At 44.4% G+C, this 26,371-nt stretch overlaps 1 protein-coding gene across 2 annotated transcripts in view; it reads right to left on the bottom strand.

Annotated features, from left to right (window-relative positions):
• Positions 1-26,371, bottom strand: part of ME3 (malic enzyme 3) — a 127,855-nt gene that overhangs the window by 89,560 nt on the left and 11,924 nt on the right. The gene's annotated exons all lie outside the window — the stretch shown is intronic.

The raw sequence follows: 26,371 nt of genomic DNA, 5'->3' as shown, positions 1-26,371 counted from the left end.
TATAATACAGGATAAGTAATGTAATGTATGTACACAGTGACTGTACCAGCAGAATAGCGAGCGCAGCTCTGGAGTATAATACAGGATGTAACTCAGGATCAGTACAGGATAAGTAATGTAATGTATGTACACAGTGACTGCACCAGCAGAATAGTGAGCGCAGCTCTGGAGTATAATACAGGATAAGTAATGTAATGTATGTACACAGTGACTGTACCAGCAGAATAGTGAGCGCAGCTCTGGAGTATAATACAGAATAAGTAATGTAATGTATGTACACAGTGACTGTACCAGCAGAATAGTGAGCGCAGCTCTGGAGTATAATACAGTATAAGTAATGTAATGTATGTACACAGTGACTGCACCAGCAGAATAGTGAGCGCAGCTCTGGAGTATAATACAGGATAAGTAATGTAATATATGTACACAGTGACTGTACCAGCAGAATAGTGAGCGCAGCTCTGGAGTATAATACAGGATAAGTAATGTATGTACACAGTGACTGTACCAGCAGAATAGTGAGCGCAGCTCTGGAGTATAATACAGGATGTAACTCAGGATCAGTAATATGTGCTTAAATTGTATTTACAAAGTGAGATAACTTATGTACTGTATATTGCATCTATATCAACTAAAATAGTATAGAGTTATTGTGCATTCTAAAGCATTGAAGATTTAGTTATTTGTGTGCACATTCCCCAATAATAATAATTTATAGAAATATTTTATGAAAATCCATGCTGAGCTTTCGCGAAACACAAAAAGAGATAATTATGAGTTTGCTTTCCGCACATCTGAAGTGTTACATTCTACATTAACACAGCGGCAGCACCTTCTAAAACACAGGATATCACGCGTTTCCTGCACTGTTAATGGTGCACTGTTTTCCTGAGGAAACATATTCGGCAAGTTAGCTGAACCTTGGGAATCTTGCCCTTAGTGTCAGTATCCCGCTGATGACCACCAGAGGTCAGTAATGAGTATTCTTCTCGAAGCTCGGAGCGCTCAAGTTGCCATCCTGCATGGTCGGGGTGGTGGAAAATAACCCATCACATGCTGGATATTAGCGAACAGGTTAATTGTCCTAATAAAAAAATATAGTCTGATAACCTTGTACAACCTACAATTATTAAACAGTGACTTAGTGTTCAAGTACAAGAGCAGTGGAAAATATGGTCTCCCTGTAAGAACGCCCGTACTGCCCACTGGAAAGAATTAAAGGGTCTCTCCCACTATAGGCAATGAAGCTATATTAGAGATCCTCAATTCCTAGAATCATAGGGTTGTACCACTAGGCAAAGCCTCATGACCCAAAATTTAGCTAGGTGAACCATTCCCTTTATACCACTTTCTGACCTGTTCCGATTGCACCCACTGTCCCCAAGAGCTGGACTAGCGCTGAAGTCCCCCCGGCCTTGGGTAGACCAGTCTAGAGCGTGAGCGCTATTCTCGGACTACCAAGGCACAGTGAGTAGTCTCAGAAGATGGTGATGATTTTACAGAAATGAAAAGGGAAGGGCAACACGGTGGCTCAGTGGTTAGCACTGCAGCCTTGCTGCGCTGGAGTCCTGGGTTCAAATCCTGCCATGAACAACATCTGCAAGGAGTTTGTATGTTCTCCCCGTGTTTGCATGGGATTCCTCCCATTCTACAAAGACATACGGATAGGAAAAAAAATGTACATTGTGTATCTGGTTCGGTCTGCAGAACAGGTGTCAGGGACCTAATAGATGGGTGTTGTCAGGAATCTTACTTCACTTTCCATTGTTTTAAGGTTACCGTGCTGACCTGTGAAGCTTCTGTAGAGTTAGAATTCTCTTAGGCTTATCCAATTCACCGTTGAGATGGGATATTTAATCCCTCTTCCTCCGCAGCCAGGTGTCTGCTATTTGGTTGTACCTAGTTTGGCTTCCATAACTTGATCATTTGTTCTGGACTGCTCTATATTGACCTTTGGCTTATTTCTGGAAATACACTTGTGTCCTGATTTTGGCTCAGACTGATGTTTGGCTTGGACATTTACTTCCCTCCCGATTCTGACCTGCCTTGTAAGTTTATTGGGGGTTCTGGGGTTCACCAGTTTTTGTAGTGATAATTGGGACCCCAACTTCAGCACAAGTCCATCTGGCTTTGCGGCTGGTGCTGGTCAAGGCGTTTGGGTGCCTAGTATTCATTTCTCAACACTGTATAACATTTAAGCAGCTGGTTCTACAACTCTCGGTTGTCAACCAGATCCTGCAATTTCTGATATTTGCTCCAGAGACTCTATTCTAACAGGTGTCTCTCCTCTTCACACCCGCCCTGAAGATGGGAATACCCCTTTAAGACAGCGTTCTGTGTGTTCAATATAAATATGATGAAGTCAGAGAAATCCCCAGTATTTTTGTTTTTTTGTGTTTTTTTTTCTAAGTTTTGATAAATGATAGAAAGTAGCTGGAGTCAGGATGGATTCTGTCAGCAGGTTGGCTCCTCTCCAGAACCCTCTGTTTTTGTTACACAATAAACGTCTTGTCAAGAGCAAAGTCAAAATTTGTCATATTGGCCGAATATCCTTGGAGACGAACGTGTTGAGTGATTGGAATTTCTGGCTCCATTACAAGGCGGCTTACCGAGAAAGCCTCCTGTCCACACGCCCTGCTCTCTGCTCACTACCACCCCACACCAAACTGCAATAAACCTCTCAAGCTCAATACAATCACCTAGATCTTCTCTAGTGCTGCTCAAGAATGTCCACTGCCTTGGCCTCGAAGAGCGAGAATTCGTCTTACACGACCAACCAGTCTGTTCCAAAGCATTCTCGTTTGATACCAATTGATTTTCTAAGAAAAATTCTCATTTATCAAATTCAGATAAGCTAATGGAGTTCACCTCTCTCTGCAGTCCCTTATGGTTCATTGTCTCGACAGCGTCTATGGGCCAGAAAGCTCCTAAAAGTAGATAGAAAAGGCAACCACGTCCTTAGTTAAAGGGATTCTACCATTAAAATCAAATTTTTTGTAGATCATATGTAGGAATAGCCTTAAGAAAGGCTATTCTTCTCCCAACTTTAGATGGCTTCTCCGCGCCGCCGTTCGGTAGAAATGCCAGTTTTTGTCGGTATGCATATGAGTTCTCTCGCAGCACTGGGGGCGTCCCCAATGCTGCGAGAGAACTCTCCAGCACCGCCTCCATCTTCTTCAGGAACGGCCTCTTCACGCGTCTTCTTCCAGCGCTGGTGGTCAAACTTCTAGGCCTCGGGCAGAACCCACTACGCATGCACACAGGCCACAAGAAAATGGCCGCTTACTTACTGTGTAAACGGCTACTTTTCTTGTGGCCGTGGGCATGCGCAGTCGGCTCTGCCTGAGGCCTAGAAGTTTGACCTCCAGCGCCGGAAGAAGACATGCAGAGAGACCGTTCAAGAAGAAAATAGAGGCATCACTGGAGTGTTCTCTCGCAGCATTGGGGACGCCCCCAGTGCTGTTTGAGTGCTGGGGACCACCCCCAGTTCTGCAAGAGAACTCATTTGCATACCAACAAAAACCAGGATTTCTACCGAACAGCCGAAGGTAGGAAAAGAATAGCCTTTCTTAAGGCTATTCCTACGTGTGATGTACAAAAAATTTAATTTTAATGGTAGAATCCCTTTAAAGATGGGAGTGTCCTGACTCTCCACAATGGCAGGAAGATGAAGATGAAAGAAGGGTTAGACATGTTGGATTTTAACAGGCCTGATCTTTGCTCTTAAAATGTAATAAGTAAAGATAAGCGTCCCCACTAGAATACATGCACCAAGTGTTTGTGTATATGGGAAAAAAGGGGGGTTCAAGGAGCAATGGCAAGGGTCGAAACACACTAGAAGTTTCCTATGTCAGTCTCAGTTCTCCTGAAGGTGCGAGAAGTGCTTGAATTATTAAGAGTCTCCAACCTCTTAATAATTCATGCGCATGGAGGGAGTTTACTTAAGCCAGAAGTCAAATCCCACTTCAGATACAACTCATGCCTTAACCTCCAGATTGTTCATACTTGTAAGCCGTAGCAAATGGGGTGCAGAACCAACAATGCGCCATATCTTTGGGGCAAAAACATCCGTGCACCAAAGATGTGCAGATCTATTCCAGCTACACCAGACAACTGATGTAAATGGTTTAGGACCTCCCTTCATTGTATTGCTATATCAATAAAGCACCCCATTTTTTTTTTTAACACCTTCTACTGTGGAGGACCACAAGTAGCATCTACAACATCTAAGCATCTACCTTTTACTTTCCACAACTCGATTTGGCGCTCGTCTATTCCATCTCAATGATCTGAGCCCTGATTTGCGCAGCATTGACTGTTGTATATTCCTTGGGCATATTCACTTTACTGTAAGTTTCTCAATTCATTTTTGTATACATCTAACCTACTGTGTTGAATAGCGCCCCCTCCGTCACTTGTTTCCCCCATTTTTCCCATGAGTGGTGGGTAAACTTTTCCTCGTATCCAAAAAAGTGGACACTCACAGACAAGAGCCAGAGTCCGGAGAACTCAAATAGTCTACCCCTTCGCCTATAACCCATATGGAGACTGTTGCTCTCTTAGAATCATCCATAACCGCTGTGTCAGGAATAGAATACAGACTGCCGGAAATAGAAGCCTGTATTCTGCTGAAAGTTAAAGGGATCCTATCATTGGATACCCTTTTTTTCTCCCTAACATGCAGGAATAACCTTAAGAAAGGCTATTCTTCTCCTATCTTTAGATGCAGGGTCGGACTGGCCTGCCGGAGCACCGGGGGATCCCCCGGTGGGCCCCAGGCCCCGACTATATTTTTGAGCGTTTTATTTAAGAAAAAGTATAGGCAGGGGCCCGATCTGCATGATTAAGGGCCGATCGGGAAGCTTAGGGGACCGATCGGGGCCCTGACATTTTGCAAATCGGGCCCCTGCCCTGCTGCCCAAGAGGAGGTTTAGCCGTGTCGCCTACCTAAAGCAGAGCTACAGCTGCCGGTGTAGCGCAGTGGCGGGCGTGAGAACGTCCGTAGTTGGGCCCGCCCCATGTATCCTGGAAACAAATTGGCCAATCCAGCCGCAGCGCTTTTCCTGATGCGTCAGAGCAGAGCGCGGCAGCTGGATTGAAGAAGCGGAGGCCAGACCTGCAGACAGTGACAAGGTAAGTGGGAATTTTACAAATTCCCTGCTTTTATTGTCCCCTATTTTGCCCCCCCAATCTTTCAATTACTACAACTCCCAGCAGCTCCAGATGTCCTGGAGCTGCTGGGAGTTGTAGTGCACCCACCCAATAGGTAATGTCTCACTGTATTGTTATGCTGGAGCCCTAGAAAAGGGTACCAGCATAACAATAGAGTGGGACATTATGGGGTGGGTGGACTACAACTCTCAGCAATTCCAGGACATCTGGAGCTGCTGGGAGTTGTAGTGCACCCACCCTATCGATAATGTCCCACTCTATTGTTATGCTGGTGCCCTTTTCTAGGGCTCCAGCATAACAATACAGTGAGACATTACCTATGGAGTGGGTGCACTACAACTCCCAGCAGCTTCAGATGCCCTGGAGCTGCTGAGAGTTGTAGTGCACCCACCCCATAGATAATGTCCCACTCTGTTGTTATGCTGGTGCCCTTTTCTAGGGCTCCAGCATAACAATACCCAAGTTTCAGAAATTACTGAGGACTTGGGTATCTGCCTTTCACTTTGAAAATGGCTGACACCTGGCAGACTTCATTATGTTAATGAGGTCTGCCACTGTCTGGGTGTAACCGCCATTTTGGCAGCCCACCTCTCCCTCATTCTGGTCCCATGGCGGACCTGTATGACGGAGAGCTTGCCGCTGTTGTGAACCTAGCATTAGGCTATGGCTACACTATAACTTCCATCATGCAACCAAAGATGTGTCGCCCTGTGATTCTTTCACTCATGTTAGTGAATGGAGTCACATTGCAACCTGAGGGACCCAATGCGACTCCATTCACTAATGTGAAAGAGTCCCAAAGCGACACTGGTTGCATGATGGAAGTAGTAGTGTAGCCATAGCCTTATGCTATGTTCACAACAGCGGCAATCTCTCCGTCATACAGGGTTTTTTTTTAATCTTTCAGGTTAGGATGGATCGCTTGGATTACATCGGATTCGTTGGACTCCATCGATGATCATCTTTTTTTTTTTTTTAATAAAATGGTCAACGAGGGTTGTCTGAGGGCGTTTTTATTTCAGTAAAAAAAATTTCTCTCATGTCTCTTGATTTTTTTTTTAAAATACTTTCTTACCCCCTTAGTAATGGCGACTGTCTGATAGACAGCATCCATTACTAAGGTGTGGCTTAGTGTTAGCTGGTGAATATTCTAGCACTAACCCTCCAATTATTACCCCGGTACCCAACACCATCAGGGGTGCCGGGAAGAGCTGGGTATCGTCCAATACCCAGCTGTCTAAAGAGACTGCTGGGGATTGGGGTGGTCGCAGGCTGGTATTATAAGGCTGGGAAGGGCCAAAAACCATGGCTCTTGCCACCCTTGTAATGTCAGGCTGCTGCTGCTTGTTATATCTGGCTGGTTATGAAAAATTGGGGGGACCCTATGTCATTTTTTTTTCTAATTATGAAGCAACATAGGATCCCCCCAATATTTCTGAGCCAGACAGATATAACAAGCAGTATCCTGACATTACAAGGGTGGAAATGGCATGGTTTTTGGCCCTTCTCAGCCATAATACCAGCCTGTTGTTTTCGGCCTTTTCCAGCCTAAGGGTCAGTGCACACTGAGTTTTTTGGTGCTCATTTTGAGTTCTATTGGGAGGCTTTTTTTGGAGGCTGATTTTGAGGCGGATTTAGCGTCAAAATAAGCACCAAAAAATTCAGTGTGCACTGACCCTAATAATTCCAGCCTGCGACTGCCCCAATCCTCAGCAGTCTCTATTAAACAGCCGGGTATTGGATGATAAGCAATTCTTCTCAGCATTATGTAGCGGGGTAATAATTGTAGGGTTAGTGCTAGAATATTCACCACTAATGCTAAGCCACACCTTAGTAATGGATGCTGTCTACCAGTCGCCATTACTAAGGCGTAAGAAAGTATTTATAAAAACTCAAGACGTGAAAGAAATGTGTTTTTATTGAAATAGACAAATCATTGACCATTTTATTAAAGAATTTTAAAAAAATAAAACAAAAATGATGATCATCGATGGAATCCAACATAATCCAATGGATCATCATAACCTGAAAGAGAAAAAAACACAGCATAAGGGGCCATTCACATGGAGTAACGCCTCGCGTGTATCAGAGGCGTACACGCCGGCGTTACGGCAGGGCTGCTGAGCACTTCCCATTCACTTCAATGGGAGCACTCATAACGCCGCCGTAACGGCGGTGCTACGAGCGCTCCCATTGAAGTGAATGGGAAGTGTTCGGCAGCCCTGCCGTAACGCCGGCGTGTACGCCTCTGATACACGTGAGGCGTTACTCCATGTGAATGACCCCTTATAAAGAAAAATTATACTCCTGTTACGTGCTCACCCGTTCGAACTCCTGCACCATTCTCTTGCTGCATTGTACAGTGCAGGAGGCCTGTCTGCTTATGATTACCTGCTCCCAGTCTCTTGTTATTGTGTTGTTATTGTTAGGATGCATTCACACAGAGGAAAATACCGTTGAATTTGGTGTGGAATCTGCATTAGATTCAGCGCTAAAAAAAAGCCTCCCATTGACTTCAATGGGTTGCTTTGCAGAAAAAGGAACCCATTGAAGTCAATGGGAGGCTTTTTTTTCAGCGCTGAATCTGTCATGGATTCCACACCAAATTCAGCCATTTTCCACCGTGTGAATGCACCCTAAGGGGTGTTTGCATTGTGTTTGAAAGCTTATCTGCCAATCAAGCCTGAGACGGGTTCTGGGCTTCCTTAAATGTTTGCTGGATATTGTCTCTGACTTTGCTTTGTCCTTGCTCTTGTTTTGTATTTACTGATCTCTGCTTCTTGGCTTATTGACTACTCTTTTGGATTGTGATTTGATACTGTTTTGCCTCTCTGGTTTGACCTCGGTTTGCTGAGGTTTGCTCGGTTTGCTCCCCTACTGCCTAGGGGAGTTGAGGCAAGTAGAAATTGGCTTCTATTCTGGTGCAGAATTCTGTCACATCTGAATGAGCTTTGAAGGGACGCATAAGCTATAGATGAGTCCCTGTGTGATTGTTACTCCTGTCAATATTCACCATGATATTCACCATGCATACCCATATATAAAATAAAATATTTTTTTCTATTGAAAGACAGTAAACCAAGGCGCAGCTAAAAGTGATCAATTTAGTACAAATGACAATACAGTTCTGTTTTGCACACTGTATTGTGTGTGAAAATGCACTTTAAACGTGCATAATGGCAAAAACTGGACGGGCGATATTTAATATGGCAGTAGGGTGGGCCCCTGGAAATAATCCCACTGGTGGGCCCTAGGCACCCCAGTCCGACCCTGTTTAGATGTCTTCTAAGCGCCGCTGTTCGCTTTTCTTCGGTATGCAAATGAGTTCTCTCGCAGCAATGGGGGCCATCCTCAGCGCTCAGACAGCACTGGGGACATCCAGAATGTTGCGAGAGAACTCTCCAGCGACGCCCGTATCTTCTTAGGAACGCCCTCTCCTTGTGTCTTCTTACGTCCTGGGTTTCAATCGTCTAGGCCTTGGGCAGAGCCGACTGTGCATGCCCGGGCCACAAGTTGGCTCTACCCGAGGCCTAGAAGATTGAAACCCAGGATAGAAGAAGACACAAGGAGTGGGCGTTCCTAAGAAGATAGAGGCGTCGCTGGAGAGTTCTCTCACAGCATTGGGCCCGTCCCCAGTGCTGTGAAAGAACTGATTTGCATACCAAAGAAAACCCCGATTTCTACCGAACGGCGGCGCAGAGAAGACATCTAAAGGTAGATGAAGAATAGCCTTTCTTAAGGCTATTCCTACGTGTTAGGGATAAAAATATGGAATCCGATGATAGGATCCATTTCACACGGTCCTGTCCGATTAAAGGGATCCAAATGTATTAAAAAATTGCTGTATGGTTTAATAACTGGTAGTAATGGGCCCACGTTAAGGAAAAAGCCCATTTATCCTTCACCTAGTAACAGCATGTAATAAGTGGATGCGGTGGAGTCGGGAGCAGGTGTTCTTGTTTTCCATCGCTCACAGGGCAGGCAGCTGTTGGATACAGTCCAATTCTCGCTCAGGAATCACTGGATGGAAAACTATCCTCCGTACAGAAATACTTCCGAACTTTTATAAAACTATTAGCCAAAGAGGAACAAAGCCGTTATAGACTTCTATGTCTAAAAAACATCAACACAACGCAGAATAGGAAAATATCTGCACCGACTGGAATATGACCCCTGGAAATGGACATAGGAAATCAAAAACTAGCCCAGCCCAAGATGATAAGGGCAAGTCATTGGGTACAACTCATCTGCGCTCGGAGGACAGTTGGCACGTACATGGCAGACTATAATGTAGTATATAGTGCCTTTACTGTATACTGTGCTACATAGTATGCATGATATATTTACTGTACTGTTCCCGAGTCTGCGCTGCGTTGCAACACACCATACGTTCACAATAGAATGAGCGATTGTAAATAAAGCTATGTAACCAACTCCGAGCTTGGAACAACCTCAAAAAGGACTCCCCCTCCCCCATATATATTAAAAACACAAACAACATTTATCTAGAGTTTCTATCAGTCTTCCCAACTCATTGACTTTTAAAGCGACTACTCACTTCCCGTCTAGAATTAGCCTGTCAACAGTAAACAACCGATAAACAGTCTTGAAATTCATCCGCTATCTTCAATGAGTCTTCTCTTCCTCCATTAAACACAAGGATAATTGGTCTCTATTGTGCCGCCTCGTAGATAGCATGAAATTCCTCCATTGTTTACAGGGCCGCACGCTGACAGCGTAATTGCTGCTTGAGTTGCCGTAGTACGAGATGTTAAGGTTTTATAGCACGTCATAGGAATTGACGAAACCCACTAGGTTGAGACGAGGAGTCTAATCTCTGGAGGTGCCAATGCATTGGGATACACCTCACCAGCCCGAAGACTGGAAGTCCCAGTTTTCTGTCCCTCGTCACTGCACGCTTGACGCAAAGAGGAGCGTGAACGTCATGGTAGGCCAAGCCTACGCCCTTCCAGTCTATTCAATGTCTGTGGGACTGCGAAGACAGCTAGGCAGTGGCACCATGCCTAGGAAGAGCTCAGAAGTTCTTTTTTTCGTGATCAGATCCCAATGATCAGATATGGATAGGCGATAAATGTCCATTGTAAGAAATTCTGTATAAACCCCCTAAATATTGGTGACGGAGATGGGGCAGAATTTCAAAGACTTCACCTTAGGCTTTATGATGGCTTGCCCAGTAGCCCTGCATGTAAATGGAGTCCACACAGAGAACCCCAAACGACATTCGTGTGACCTTGTGACTACTACGACACCAACTCTACACTAGGATATGGTCATGTTAGAGGGAAGAGATCCAAAAAGACCTAGATCATTACTTTGTCTACTGTGTTCCTAAAGTGGTGAACTAGAGGAACACATTAGATAAAACTGCAGCCGAGAGGGAAATTCATTCATGTAGCCACGACAGTTTTCTGGTGCAATAGTGGCACATTTATGAGTCATAGAGTTTTTGGGGGCGGTTTTTTGCATAAAAAACTGCATCAAGAAGACTGGCATCTTGACTCTATAGAATTGTAAGAACGCAACTTGCATGAGTTATACCTACAATCTAAAACAGTCCTTGACTTTGGCATGTGTACTCTTGCAAGATTTACCTTAATTTAGAAGAAGGCGTCTCTTAGCCCATTCCCAACATCCGCCGTACTGGGTGTCTACTGTTTTATACAGTAGACACCAAGCGCTAATGCCCCTGGTCGGTGCCAGCACCGATCGGAGCATTAACCCCTCCGGCGCCTCGGTCAAAGCTGACAGAGGTGCCATTTTTCCCGGCGCCGCATGGGCACTGCTATTTTGCCAGAAATCGCTGGAACCTGGAGCAAGCTATATATATAAGTCTATATGGAAAAGACACTCAAATAAATGTTGCCCCTACACCCTGTGAATAAGGTAGAGCTCTTTCCGTACTGCCATAGCTCCAAATAAGAGTTTATCATCCCATCATCCTCCTCTCCATAGAGCTGTGTGTACTAGATACAAAGATGGACTCTATGTAAACAAACAGTCTGAGTGAGGAGAAGGAGGAGGAGAACAGTCTAATACGTGGAGAAGGAAACAGATTTCTTTAATAAGATATATTACAAAGTTTCTTATATTCACCTGCACTATTCATTTATGATAAGTTGTTTATAACTGGAGATACACTTCATGGCATATCTTGCAGCAGAAGGGGAGTGAATTAAGACTGGCATAGGAAACACCAGTTTTGCTAAATACCCCCCCCCCCCCCTCCCCATTCACATGTTATGCCTAGTGCAAAGCTTAATGGAGAAGACTGTGCTCTTCCAAAAAACATTGTCACTATTGTTGACAAATTGCATATGGTAATGCAGCTTAGCCCCATTGGAAACATTTGTGGAAGAAAGCAGTCATGATCCCCCACTCTCTACAACCCCTTTAAGAAATGCTTGATAGTCTCCATGTTCACCTTTTAGATTTTTGAGACCGATTCAGGATCATGAGGTGCCAGATGATAATAAAAAAAAAAAAAAAAATTGCACTAGATAATGAGTTGGTGTAATACTTACTCGTATCAGCTCCAATTCTCATCCACCTGCTGGGATGATCTTGCTTACACCATTTCAATTATACTCAGCAATATCCAGCTAGAAACTCTCCCCAATGACATTCTGTAAAGGCTATACATATGCAATCTTGTTTCTCTGCAGGGCCCAAGTCATTGAATTATAATTCTGGGCATCAATATGGAGATATAACGTCATGCAAACATGAATGGATCTGTGCATGAGTTTTAGAAATAAAATGGAGAATTTAGATTGCCTGGGATAATACATTCTTCGAAAGCTACCAAAGGAAAATTTCGATGGATAACCGCTTGCCTAAAGCTGGCCATACACACATCAGAGTTTCATTGGCTGAAATGGCTGATTCAGCTGACAGATGGCCGGTGACCAGACACGTACAGTACATGCTATGAACAGTTGTTTGGTCATGCTACTTGCTACTAATATTATGAATGTGAAAGTTTGGATGTTTGTTACTCTTTCACGCAAAAACAGCTAAACAGATTTGGATGAAATCTGGCACATAGATAGTTTGTAACCTCGATTAACACATAGGCTACTTTTTATCCTGGTAAATGACATGGCTTCACAACGGTTATGAATTTATGTTCACATACTATATTACACTGCTCTTGCAGTAGCGTTATCTCAGGTTCTGATAAAGCCAGGTCTGTTATCTCTCTATGTAAACACTCAGCTAATCCTCAGTCCATTCTGTACATGCATTTGCATATTATCTGATCTGCTTCAGGCAGTACTGACACACTGGATGGGAAAACACCTTTAATCCACATTGGCAGTTTGTTACTTTTAAATATGCCGGGAAAAATAAAACCTAATTTGTTGCCAAAATTCTAGAACAATGAGAGCTATGAACATAGCTCCACTTGAGGAGAACTCTGTTGATTTCTGGCTAACGGGGACCATCGGTGCCAACAACACGCTCATTATATGGTGTCCGAGTGAGCTGCTGAGATGCTGGAACAATCACAGGCACAGCGTGAGGAACAAGTTCAGCAGCAGGACAGCTTAAGAGCTGACGAAATGCCAGAGTAGACAAACCATTGACGGTAGCAATTTACTGAATATTGGCGGATCATCGATGCCAATAACACGCAGACGAAGTCACGGGCGGAGGCTAGTGGTGGATATTTTCAGCTGGCTGTTGCTCAAAAATTTCTTGGCTGGGTATGACTGGCTTCACTTGGCTGGTTATTGGCCCCCTGATCAGGCAATTTAGTGGTTAATGGTGATGTTTGGATCATCCTCAATCAGATGGACTCACGGCTGTCTGAAGTCCAAAGTGTATGGCCAAGATTAGACTGGATTCATGAACGGTGGGAATAAAGGCACAACATAAACTCCTTCAACATCTTCTCCTGTGGACCTTACTGTCTAGAGTCAAATTGTAGTCCTCCTACCTGGCAGTATACATTGATTGTAACTTTTGAAACCTCAGTAACTGTCTGTCCCATCCCATGACTGTCTGTATGGTCTTGGTCAATTTTATTTTGACAGATCGAGACTAGAACAAGTTTATTTTACCATACAGTAAATTATAATCATCAAAAATGTCCCATGAATAAACATCTAGACAAATCATCCCGTTATAAACCCCATCATCAACACTCTGGGGTGCTAATAGCATGTGTGTCTTCTCTGCCACTGATCGGAGACTGCACAAGCTGTCATCGAATCCTGTCAATTACATGATCTATTTCTAGACTAGTGTTCCGACTACCAGGAACATCATTGCAGGGTTTCAAAAAGTTAGACATCCATCTGCCCCCATGTCAACTTTTTCCATCGAGCAAGATTTTCAAATGTTTGTACCAAATGAAAAGCAGAAAATAAGGAAGAGTCAAAACTTTTATAGGCCGTGAAGAAGGGGCGAGTGAGCCCTGAAACGCATAGCTCCGACAGGACAGAGTGAATTCCACGAGTTACACTGTAACTTTTAATTAATATGGAAATAAAGGCTACATTTTATACTAGCATGTGCCCACGACTTCGTCTGCGGGTTGGTGTTGGCACTGAGCCGCTTATATTTAGCCAATTGCTGTTGTTGATGATCAGCCTGCTCCTGTGTCTCGGCTCTGCTACATCGCTGCATATGCGCAGCATACTCAGTTGTATGTACATCTCTGCATATGGAGAGCGTACTCAGCTGTGCTATAGTGCTGCTACATCTGGCCATTTGGATTATAGGGGTGTTCTTATGTCAGTGTCTGAGCAGCTTCTGTGTTACAAAGGGCTGAATGGATGTTGCTGAAACGTGCCAAAGTTCGATCAGCCTGCTCCGCGTCTCGGCTCTGCTACATCGCTGCATATGCATATAATACCCAGCTGTATGTACATGTTTGCATATGGAGAGCCTACAGAGGTATGTTACAGCGCTGTGTAAGCTCTGCTACATTGGGCAATTGTGATTACAGAGGATTGTTATGTGACTGTCTAAGCAGCTTCTGTGTTACAAATGGCTGAACGGATGTTGCTGAAATGTGCTAAAGTTCTCCCCCCTCCCCCATGCAGAACAACACATTCCCAGTCGTACTCACTGAAACTCTACACCCAATATACTCCTCTTGCCCACACACAGCGTGCATGTTCTGTAGTCTCCTGATCTTCCATGAGACTCCATTTTCTTCAGCTTTCACACTGTCCAGCTTCATCCTATATAGCTCCGCCCACAAAATAGCGTGTAGCTCTGGCCATTGCCTAGCACGATCCTATCCTAGAAAGGCTGAAGGACCTGTGATGATGTAATCACAGGTCCTTTAGTGTTGTGTGAACCTAAATTCCTTCACTGCGGTCGTGTACTGACGTCATTTACCGGGATAAAAAGTAGCCTATGTTTTAATCGGGGTTCCTATCTATGTATGTGGCAAATTTCATGCAAGTCCATACAGCCGATTTTGCGTGATTGAGGAACAAACATCCAAACCCACAAACTTTCACATTCTACTCTTGAATCCTTCCTGGTGGACACTGGATTTTACCTTTTCTTCAAGGGTTTCAAAAGTTTGTTCCAAATGAAAACCAGAAAATAAGGAAGAGTCAGAACTTTTATAGCTAGGAGCGTTGAAGGTCAGAACTTAAACAGTCCTTATACCTTCCTAGGTCAAGCCTGCCTGCAGACAGAGCCTCCATGGGCTGAGCCTGGTGTCAGGATCTGAGTTGTTTAATAAATTGTTGTGTATTTTTAATGGTGTTTGTCTGGGTATTTGAGCCGGTGTCCTGCGGTTCTTTGGTCAGTTCTCTTTGCCACTAAGCTGTTTGGTTAGTGGTTTGGATTCTGCCTCTGTGTATACTTGGGCTTGCTTTGTGTCTCAAAAGATGTGAGCTTCAGGTGTGGATAATTGTCTTTAGCCAATCAGGTATTTCCGGGGTGTGGAAAAGACTCACTGCTGGCTTCAGTCCTCACCGGTTTTCGTGGTTACCAGAGAGGATTCTTGGCCCAGTTTAGTAGGAGTGTTTTGTGAAATTGTATGGTTTCAGGAGCGGATTTGGAACTGGTGCGAGTTTCGTTCTGTGTGAGAGTCTGTTTACCCTCAACATGTCTACTCAGCCCCTGTCCTGCATTTGGTATTAGTGAGTTTCTGTTTAGGGTTTCAGGTTTGTTTTGCCCCTGTCCTGTGATACCCTTTCCTCACTACTCCACTCCTCCTCTCCTCAATTCTTGTTGTGTGTTTATGGTTGCCCTGCGCCTGTTAGTTCTTCAGCATGTCCCATCCTAGTTGTTTCTGTTTGCAGCTGCACCTATTCTTGTATTAGGGGTGACCGCCTTTAGCATCCCAGTCCCTAGCGGCTTTCAGCTCTCACCCTACCTGTCTGTTACGTATTCACATTTAATGAGCCAGTAGTTTTCGGGGCCGAGCTTAGCTTGGGTACAGCTGACCAAGACCCTCAGGCAGGGCCTAGTCAGCCTTCGTAGCGCTAGGGACAGCTTAACTACCCCATTTCCATAGAGGTGCAAGCAGCATTCAGTAGCACGGTTGCTCGGGCATTGACACAACCGTGACACCTGACTGCTGACGGAGCCTCCATGTGCTGAGCCTGCCTGATGATGGAGCCCCATAGAATGAGCGTACAACATCTGAAGCTGTGACGGAGATGCCCAATGGACCCCTGACCTTCCCAAGGGTGCACTCAACCACTGGCGGAGCCTACATGAGGCCTCCAGACCATTGACAGTGCCTCCAAGGGCTGATGAAATCAACGAGAGCCTCCATAGGATGGTTAGACCAAATGTTGAGTCTTGATATTCAAACCCATGATGAAATCCACTGGCTACATCAGTGATGGAGCTCGGGTCCAGCCCACCCATTATAGTAATGGTATAATGTCGAAAAAAGAAAGAAAAAAAAAAGTTTCTACCTCCAAATAATCCTTGTGATACAGTCTCTATTCCATTACTGCTTTTTGCAGAATCTTCTACGAGCCATTGAATTTCCCAGCCGCAGACTCGGTTATTTACTGCCCACTTCATGCATATTATGCTGTTTTCTATTCTCCACAGTCACGGCTAATAAGAATTTAATGTCAGTCCTACAGGCACAATTAAAATAATTTTATGGTCAGGCTAATAGTGACAATTTGTTGTTTTTAGGTTTGCTCCTCATTGGACCATATTTCCTGCGGTTGTATTGATCATTTTGTGCTCGGATGTATTCTTATTCACAACCTACAATTACCAACCAATAAAGGAAAAAAAATATCACAAACAGGGATATTTGTAAAGACAAAGTGGAACAGAATATGTATAGACATTCAATAAATGTGGTCTCTGGCATGTGAATACATCCTGAAGTCAATAGATAATGGGGAAAGCGGAGTTGTGTGTGTAAAGAACGATTTCATTTAAGAGATCTATAAGGAAACATTTACCGTATATACTCGAGTATAAGCCCACCCGAATATAAGCCGAGGCCCCTCATTTTACCACAAAAAACAGGGAAAACTTATTGACTCGAGTATAAGCCGAGGGGGGGGGGGGGGGGGAAATGCAGCAGATACTGGAAAATTTCAAAAATTAAAATGGTCGGAGTTTTTGGGTGCAGTAGGTGCTGGGGAAGGGGAAGGGGTGTTTTGGTTGTCTGTCTGCCCCTTCCCTGAGCTTGAGGACTGTTTTTTCTTCCCCCACTTGGAATTCAGTCTGGCTGAATATAAGGTATCTGCAGTGCTCCTATTAACCCCTTCCCGACGGAACAGGAGCACTGCAGATACCCTATATTCAGTAGACATGAAGAGGAATTTGAAGTGGACTTCCTCCTCAAATTCCTTTCCACTTTCTGGCCCTGTAGTTTTCAGTTCCTCCACGTGAACTTCGTCTTAGAGGCCAAGTAGTGCTCCCTGAGAAAGGTATCAAAACCAGCTCTCCTCCAATGGAAGAAACTCTAATTCCACAAATAGGACGCTGCCTTGGCCCCGTCCGAGAGCTACATCAAATGTTTTCCAGTCACCTGCTCTGTACCCCAAAACAAAAGTCTATAGAGCAGTATCTCTTCCATTTAGAGGATTATCTAAAATTTGTAGTCACGACCCAAGGTTCTTTAATGGGTTTGACAGGGTAGCTACCTATAGGTGGCACGTAAAGAATAATTTCTTCCGCTGGAGGTGAGCTAACTTGCAGACCTTTCCCAGACAGCGTTGTCTAGTCTGTACGACTCCCTACACCAGTTGGTGGCCTTCAAGAGAAGAAGGGTATTCCCAACTAAGCCATGGTATGTCCACAGACAATTTTCTTCCTCTTCATGAGCTTTAACTTATATAAAAAAAATACATTTAAGGACATCTAATCTTTTCTTGATTCTGCAGGGATACTCAAAATCCTACTAATATTATAAGTGTGAAAGTTTGTGTGTTTGGATGTTTGTGAGTTTGGATGTTTGTTCCTCAATCACGCTAAAACGCCTGGATGGATTTGCGTGCAATTTTCCACAAACATAGTTTTCCCTTAGGATTGAGTCACAGGCTACTTTTGGTGTAACTAAACAACATGGCTTCCTAGCAGGAGACTCACAAAAGCAGGACTCCTAGCCCCAGCTATAGACTCACACACACTGCCTGGCATTTCCTGCCTCAACCTGCCTGCACACTCCTTACTGTCACCTCAGGAGTAGCCCTCACTCTACTCACTCACATTTACATATAGATTTCCACTGTCTGTATCACTACATACACAATACAACACATCACATTGTTAACACTACATACACAATATAACACATCACATTTGCTATCCCACCAAACTTTTTAAAGCACTTTTACAGTTTCACACGTCTGTGTCCGCCCAATTCTCAAATCACCGCATCACATTGTCTGTATCACTACATATACAATATAACACATCACATTGTCTGTATCACTACATACACAATACAACACATCACATTGTCTGTATCACTACATACACAATACAACACATCACATTGTCTGTATCACTACATACACAATACAACACATCACATTGTCTGTATCACTACATACACAATATAACACATCACATTTATACCCCACCAAACTTTTTAAAGCACTTTTACAGTTTCACACGTCTGTGTCCGCCCAATTCTCAAATCACCGCAGACGATGTCGCGGGTAAAAGCTAGTTTTCTATATACATCTTTCTCATTATCTTGTATGGTTGTGTATTACATTTTCTGTCCATGTGATAAAATGTACTGTACGTAAGAAAGTCCCTATGTGAGGTTCAGATATAGGTTGCTGAGGATATCCATTGTATAATGAATGGTGAGGAGAGAAGTCCACTCATGGTGCATGTCAAGAAAGTCCACAATAAATCACCCCCTGTTATTATAGTTTATGGCTGCTAAGATAAGAAAGAAGGATTATCGGGATCATATCCTCCACCAAAAACATCACGTGGCTCCATACATGGAAGAGACACCTCTGAATCTTAAGGAGTTGACATTTCATATGTTTCTGTAGATGCCGGGACTCTGATGGATGAACAGTACTGACTCTTGGGACTAGAGATGGGCGAACCTCCCAAAACTCGGAGGCCCTGAGATTTGTTTCAGGTGGAACAAGTTTGTATAGAAGTAGAAGTGAAATTATTATATTGTGGGGTCTCTTCAGACCCTACAAGGTGAAGGCCCAATGGAGGTTTGAAAAGTAAAAAAAAACAAAAAACAAAACAAAAAACATTTATACTCCTTTTCCCTTAACTCTTTTGTTGAAAAAAAGAGGCAAGGATCCGCGCTCAAATGGTCATGGCAGGAAAGATACGATCAATAAATGAAATTGAGTTGATTTTTAATAGTAACAGGTACAGAAAAAGCATTTTTTCTGTACCTGTTACTATTAGAAATCAACTCAATTTCATTTGTTGATCGTATCTTTCCTGCCATGACCATCTGAGTGCGGATCCTTGCCTCTTTTTTTCAACATATATCTTCCCGGACAATCCGGTGTTCAGTCCTGGAACCGCTGCCACTCTCACCAGAAGTGACTACTGTCTTTTTGAAAGTTTAGGGTGTTGTGATCTCATCACAACCCCACCAGGTGAGAGACATATTGGTCGTTTTCTCTTTCACATAGTCAATAATCACAATACTACTACACTCAGTGCGCTCGGTGTCTCTCCCCTTTTTTGCCTCAACTCTTTTGGGCCTCCTTGCGGCATCCAGCGCTCTCTCTCTGACGCCTGCCAAAGGTCACTACTAAGGCCTGTGACTGGGCATGACGTGGCCATGTGACCACTATGGCCCAATCCAGGTCCCTTGGCACATGACGTTACCAGGAGAGCACTGGCCCCTGCAAGAGAGGTGACAGAAGGAGAGTATAAATGTCTTATTATACAATAAAATTTTCTTGTGGCCGCTGGCATGTACAGTCGGTTCTGCCTGAGGCCTAGAAGTTTGAAACCCAAGACAGAAGAAGACGCATTACAGAAGAGGATGGAGGTATCACTGGAGAGTTCTCTCGCAGCATTGGGGATGCCCCCCCCCGTGCTGTTTGAGCGCTGGGGCCCGCCCCCAGTGCTGCGAGAGAACTCATTGGCATAACGAAGAAAAAACGGATTTTTACCAAACGGCGGCACGGAGAAGACATCTAAAGGTAGGAGAAGAATGGCCTTTCTTAAGGCTATTCCTACGTGGTAGTCAGGAAAATAGGGCATCCAATGATAGGATCCCTTTAAAAGAAGACCAATGAGGAATTTGTAAAGACATCTTTTCTGCCTTTCCATAATATGAGGAACCACTGACAGCTACAGCATTGATTTTAGCTCTGCGGATATTAATATCCATAGAGGTTTCTCCATTTTTAGTAGAAATTGTTAGGAATTGGTTGCAGCTTGGTATTCAGGGACCGTGATTAAAAGCTGAGCAGTGTCCATTAAAACATTCTTTGGGGCACATCGGAGTCAGTCGTGGATAATGGCGACTATTATGCTCCGCCATCCCCTTGAATATTAAGCTTCGGCACAGCTGCACTTCACCGTATTAGCGGACATTATTCCTCATAGGAGTGAAGTTATTTCAGTATTTATACCCACGATGGGCCGGCAGAGGCGATTAAGAAAATTATATCTCACAATGTCCGATGTGGTTAGAGAATAGGCTTTCATGCAACGATGTCACGATTCACTGCTACGTGTGCAGAAGAGGAGGACAATGTGGCTTATATGGCAACCTGCTCTATTTTGTGGGGCCCAAGCTCTTAATAGAGTCTTTATTGTTCTCCGCCTCCGCTGTTGTACGACTTCTAGGTATTGCATTGTACACAAGAATTGCACTCGCCTACATAGACGCTAATGAGATTAAAGCCTCTTTGGAATGGCCATTTGTAATGTTAACAAAAAAAAAAAAGAAAAAAGGTATATTTTTCTAGCTAAAAGGTTTCCAATTTAGCTTCAGCGGGATGAACAAACGCCCTGGCTGCACTTCGGCACCGTGCTAAGATTAGGAGCAGCTGCCAATTTGCAAGACTCTGCCCAATCCTGGATACAGATGGTTGCCCATTTATCGACAATAGGGAAATGTATGGTTTAGGCCACTGCTTAGGCCGAGAACACAGGCCAAATGCCCACTCAAAGTGACTCATATAATTGCCCAAGACAACTGGTGTTGCCCAAGATCGTGTCTTTGTGTTGTATTGATGACTGATCCGCCTGAATAAGAGCTGAGCTGGATTGGTGTGGCATGACCGCTACATAGTGTACGGAGCTGTCTCCAAACCCAGGGTAGGCATCAGCTACTTGTCAGTTATGCTGAGTGTCAGCCCCGTCCCGATCTCATATTGATGGTCTATCCTAGGGATTCAGTCTTGGAGGAGTCCTTTATAGGAATGACTGTCCATGTAATATAAGACAAACTTAAATGTTTGCTACTATAGGGGCATTTCATGGATTATTCTCAACACTGTAAAGTCGCGGCTGAGATGGGAATAGCTTCTCCCAAGTCTCAACCCCTAGGACAGGGAGAAAGCCGAGAAGTGCTACTCTACACTGTTGCCATAAAACCCATAGAGGTAAATAGGAACTACAGAAACAGCGTAGCACATTTATCTCTGCTGTTTCCATATCAAAGAAACTAGGAAAACCGTGTAGCTTGCCTGTGCTATGCTGTCTCAGTAGCTCCGGAACAGTGCAGAGCACCACTTCTCATTTCCGTAGCAATTTGCTGAGAGGGTCCTGCGGTGATCGGGACAACGAGAGACCTAAATTCCCCTAAGGTCCCTTTCTGAATGGAGCACCAGTGTGCTTGTGTGACCAGCACTCCACTCACTTCTATGTAATACACCTGCAGCCCCATAGAAGTGAATGGAGCGCCAGTAATGTAGGTGTGCTGAGACTCCATTCACAGGGAGACCTTAGATCTCTTGTCCTCCGGATCACTGGTGGACCCTCTCAGCAAACCGCTACAGAGAGGTCAAATGATTCAGTCCTCCATCTTCCTGATAACTGAGGGACCCAACAATCGGACATTATGGATGGGGGGTAAGGTTCCTCTACCATGACCACGCCCAAACTAAGTGGGATTGTCCATTTTTGAGAGCCACATCTTGTTTTTCCTAAACGGTTTCCAAAAGTTTGGGACTCTCCTGCAAAATTCAGGACAACAGGCAACTTAGTAGAATAGAATAGAACTTTGTAGATCTCCGTAGGGAAATTGCAATGACAACTTGAGCTGACCAGAAAGGGAGCCACTAATACAGATCAAATGTTAGTTCTTTCTCCTAGACAGTGGCAAAACTACCGGGGTAGCAGCGCCCACAGGGCCCAGGACATTAAGGGGCAAAGCGACAGCCGCGTGTTTTTTTTTTTTTAATAGGCCGTTACCGGCTGGAGTAACTCCAACCGGTAATGGGTCCTATTTACTTACCGATACTGGCAGGCTTCGGGCCTACTTGTGTGATGTCGACAATGGGGCATAATACTGTGTCCAGGGGCCACTTTGGGGCATCATACTGTGTGTGCAGGGGCCACTATGGGGTATAATACTGTGTGTGCAGGGGCCACTATGGGGCATCATACTGTGTGTGCAGGGGCCACTATGGGGCATCATACTGTGTGTGCAGGGGCCACTATGGGGTATAATACTGTGTGTGCAGGGGCCACTATGGGGCATCATTTTGTGTGTGTGTGCAGGGGCAACTATGGGGTATAATAGTGCATGTAGGGGAGGGTCGGTCGGTTGGGGGCCCCATGTCACGGGACCCCGCCATTCCTAGTTACGCCACTGCTCATAGAAGTGGGTTCCTATGTATACCCTTCTATAATATCTAATGTATAGGCCCCAAAGGGCATATAGACATCATCATAAGACAAATCCTTTAAGACCAGATACTGTACTGCAGTATGGACAGTTTCCTACTTTGGAGATTCACAATGTTCTTTACCCCGCACTGAACTCTCCAGTTTATTCAGAGTTAACCTTTCCTTATGAGATTATACTTGCCCTTTGGTCTTTAACATTTTATTGCATACTTTATTCCATTTATAAATTTTTTACCACTACATTACAAACCAGCACATGTGAAATGGTCTTTTTTTTCCCTTGTTTGAGCCAAACAAAACCTGAGGTTTGATGTACGGAGAATGGAGGGTTGTTATTACAGTTCCAGAGCAGAAGCTTATCGGAACGGAGGTCATGGAGAGCCACGAAGTCCCTCAGTGCACAACTGGGAGAGCTACTGGCAGAAAACTATTCTAGTAAAAGTCATGTGAAAAAGTCATTTTGTACAATAAATTGGTTTTAGATTACTTTACATATTTATATTCCTCTCGGGTCCTGAATCGTTCACCCTGGAAGACCTCTTATCTTGTTTCGGTAATCCGCCCATTGAAACAGAGCATAGGTAAGCGTGATGAACTTGTTTATTCCTTGTTCTAGTCTTTTTCTTAAAGGAATACTATGGGGCCATCACATGGTGGAAAGGGCAGAGGAATTTGAGGTGGTCTTCAGTCTCAGACTCCCCTCTACTTCACTAGCACTGCACATTCCCAGAACCAGACATCGAACCGGGAGGAAGAACAAGTAGGACGTCCATTTTTTTTAATTTTTTTTTTGAGTGTCCCGAGTTGATTTTTGCCTCATGTTGAATACAACGCAAAAGCATATACCGACCACAATTTGCCTTAATGGGATCCTATCATTAAAACTCAATTTTTTTGTCCCTAACACGTAAGAATAGCCTTAAGAAAGGCTATTCTTCTCCTACTTTTAGATGTCTTCTCCGGGATGCCGTTCGGTATAAATCCCGTTTTCGTCGGTTGCAAATTATTTTTCTCACAGTACTGGGGGTGTCCCCAATGCTGCCAGAGAACTGGCTTCAAACTTTTAGGCTTGTGGCCGGCTGCACATGCCTGCCGGCCACAAGAAAATGGCCGCTTACAATACTGTGTAAGCGGCCATTTTCTTGTGGCCGGCAGGCATGCGCAGTCGGAATTGCCCTAGGGCCCAAGGCCTAGAAGTTTGAAGCCAGCGCTGGAAGAAGATGCATGAAGAGGCCGTTCCTGAAGAAGATGGAGGCGGCCCAGGAGAGTTCTCTAGCAGCATTGGGGACGCTCCCCAGTACTGTGAGAACTCATTTGCAACCGACAAAAACCAGGATTTATACTGAATGGTGGCCCGGAGAAGACATCTAAAGGTAGAAGAAGAATAGCCTTTCTTAAGGCTATTCCTACGTGTTAGGGACAAAAAAAAAAGAGTTTTAATGATAGGATCCCTTTAAAATCAGCTCAAAATTTGGTTGTGTGAACATACCCCTAAATCTACAAATAAACTTGGCCTCACTTTTAGTCTGTAGGATCTACATGAGCTTCAGCTGGAGATGGGCTAGGAGCATACAGTTTAATTCTGTTTTACTGTAGTGTAGACATGGTGGGGCGCAATGAGTCTACTGCTGGAACCAGTTGTCTTACAGCCAGAGCGTGGACAGCCAGAAACAGAAGAGCAGAAAATTTTTGCTGAACCGTTTTTCGCCTGGGTTTTAGTTTTCCATGAGATTTTTCCTTGCTTGGTTTTAATAGAACACTCCAGGAAAAACTCATGTATTGTGATAAACCTAATGTAGAAACTCATTGGGGTCTTTCAAGACTTCATAGTGATAGACTATTCTTAGGCTAGGTCATCAATATGAAATTGGTGGGGCCTGACACCCCAATGATCCCTCTACAGTATATAGAGCCCGAAGAGGAGGAGTCTGCACACTGTGTAGTGGTTCTGACATTGCTATAGTAGCTCCTGTGTAGGTTAAGTTAACATGGAGTTTTTTGGTCAGGATTTTGAGGCCATATTTGCCTCAAAACCCTGACCAAAAAGACGGCTCCCATTGAAATCAATGGGAGCCGCTCAGGAGCTTTTTCTGGAAGTCGGCACAAGCCGCGAGGTGCTCATTCTTCAGGCCATTTTGCCTCGCGATTCAGGCCTGAAGACACACCCTCCTCCGGACTAGGCCCATTCATTGGGTCTAATCCGGAGCAGAGTGCGTGGCTGGATGCCGATGCAGTGCACCGGCTTTCAGTCGCGGTTACCCGGCTTTTGGATCAGAACCTGAGGCGGCCTCTGCCTCAGATTCCGATCCAAAAAAACCCATGTGAACTTACCCTTAAAGAGGTTATGCCATGGAAAAGGAGTCCTGAGAAAATGAGATCCAAACATGGAACCGGCAGGAAGAATGAGTAGGACGTCCATTTTCTGAGTGTGTCTTACCCCCCATTTATGAATGTAGATGTGGTGAAGGAAGGCCCACTCATGGTGGATGAAACTTCATCCCTGTTCATATTTCCATCAATGGGTGTGCAGTGAATAGCAGAGTGTTACCTCTGGATCCAACAGTGGTGCACCTGCCTTTACAGTGGAACCATTCACATGGGTGGGGGGTAAAGCATACCAATTCTAAGAATTGGTGAGGGTCTCATTTTTCCTGACGTAATCAGTGTGGAGCTCAGTGGTTTCCAACTCTATACGGCCTACTCCTAACTTGTGCCAGGTGTCCCCCTCCAATCTCTCCTAAGGCTAAGCCATCAATATGAAGAGCTGGATGACCCATTTAAGGTCCATGCCACCTATGCCAAAAATGGAAACAATTAACAGGAACTTATCCTGTTTTTTTGGCAAGGTTTGGTATAACTGCGTGACCATCCCCTCATGGATCACTTGTTCGGAGGCACCTCTGGTCCAGTACTATACACTAGGCCATAAGTTTTCGCAACCTGGACATCACCTTTAAATGTTTCTGTGTGGCCCTCAATGAGCGATAAAACGGCGGATCTTATAATGTATCTTTGTCCCAAGGCCCGGCGTCCTGTTATAGCAGATAATGAAACGCTGATGCCGACAATTAATGCATCTCCGCTTCTTCCTTCTCAGATCTAGAGATCTGCTCTTTTATGACATTTACCGTAGGGAATAATTAACTAATCGAGTTATCAAGAACAATATTAAAAAGGAATGATAATGAACATCCAGGACTTTGGAGCTTTCAAGATTGTTGTATTAGATCCAACTGCGATATAAAGGCTTTGGAGGATTTAGTAAAAGTGAAAGTTGGGCTCAAGACCTACCCCCCATATTATCTATAGAAAAAGGCGCTCCTGGTCAGGAGATGGTTGCCTTTTCACCTTTTCCCCGCGCAGCAAGATGGCGGCAAGTTGAGAGTTTACAGAAGTAGAGGAAGCCTATACAAAAGTATTATGCAAAGTCATCAGATATCAGTGAGAATTGCTTACTCCAGTGCAGCGTGAAACTCGTTTATCAGAACTTGCTGAAATAGTCATATTATATTATAGATAAAGCAGAACAATCCAGTCCTCTCGGCAGCAGGAAGAGGAAAGAGCCCAGCCGACTCAGCACAACGATAGGGCACATGTAACGGTGCAATACACCGCGTGACGTCATCACCGAGAAGAGACACAATCTCAGGGACCTCCTATCTTGGCTTAGGGCGCCTTCTATTAGGAAATATCTGCTCCTTATAATAATAGACTGTAATGAAGTATGCACCAGGCACGGCAGAAGAGTAAACAGTGGGAGTCTGGCTGATAAGACCCTCACCCAGCCATAGACTGAAACAGTCTTGGTTTCATTTTCAGAGAGAGGAACCGGGGAATTAAAAGTCTATTGGAATGAATGCGAACTTACCAATTAGGCATAGAGGCCCATGGTAGTATATGTACCATGGACGCACAGTGT

This window comes from Leptodactylus fuscus, chromosome 2, assembly GCF_031893055.1.
Source record: "Leptodactylus fuscus isolate aLepFus1 chromosome 2, aLepFus1.hap2, whole genome shotgun sequence".
NCBI lineage: Eukaryota > Metazoa > Chordata > Amphibia > Anura > Leptodactylidae > Leptodactylus > Leptodactylus fuscus.
The sequence above is the reverse complement of the archived record's forward strand: the minus strand, read 5'-3'. Positions and strand labels throughout refer to the sequence as shown.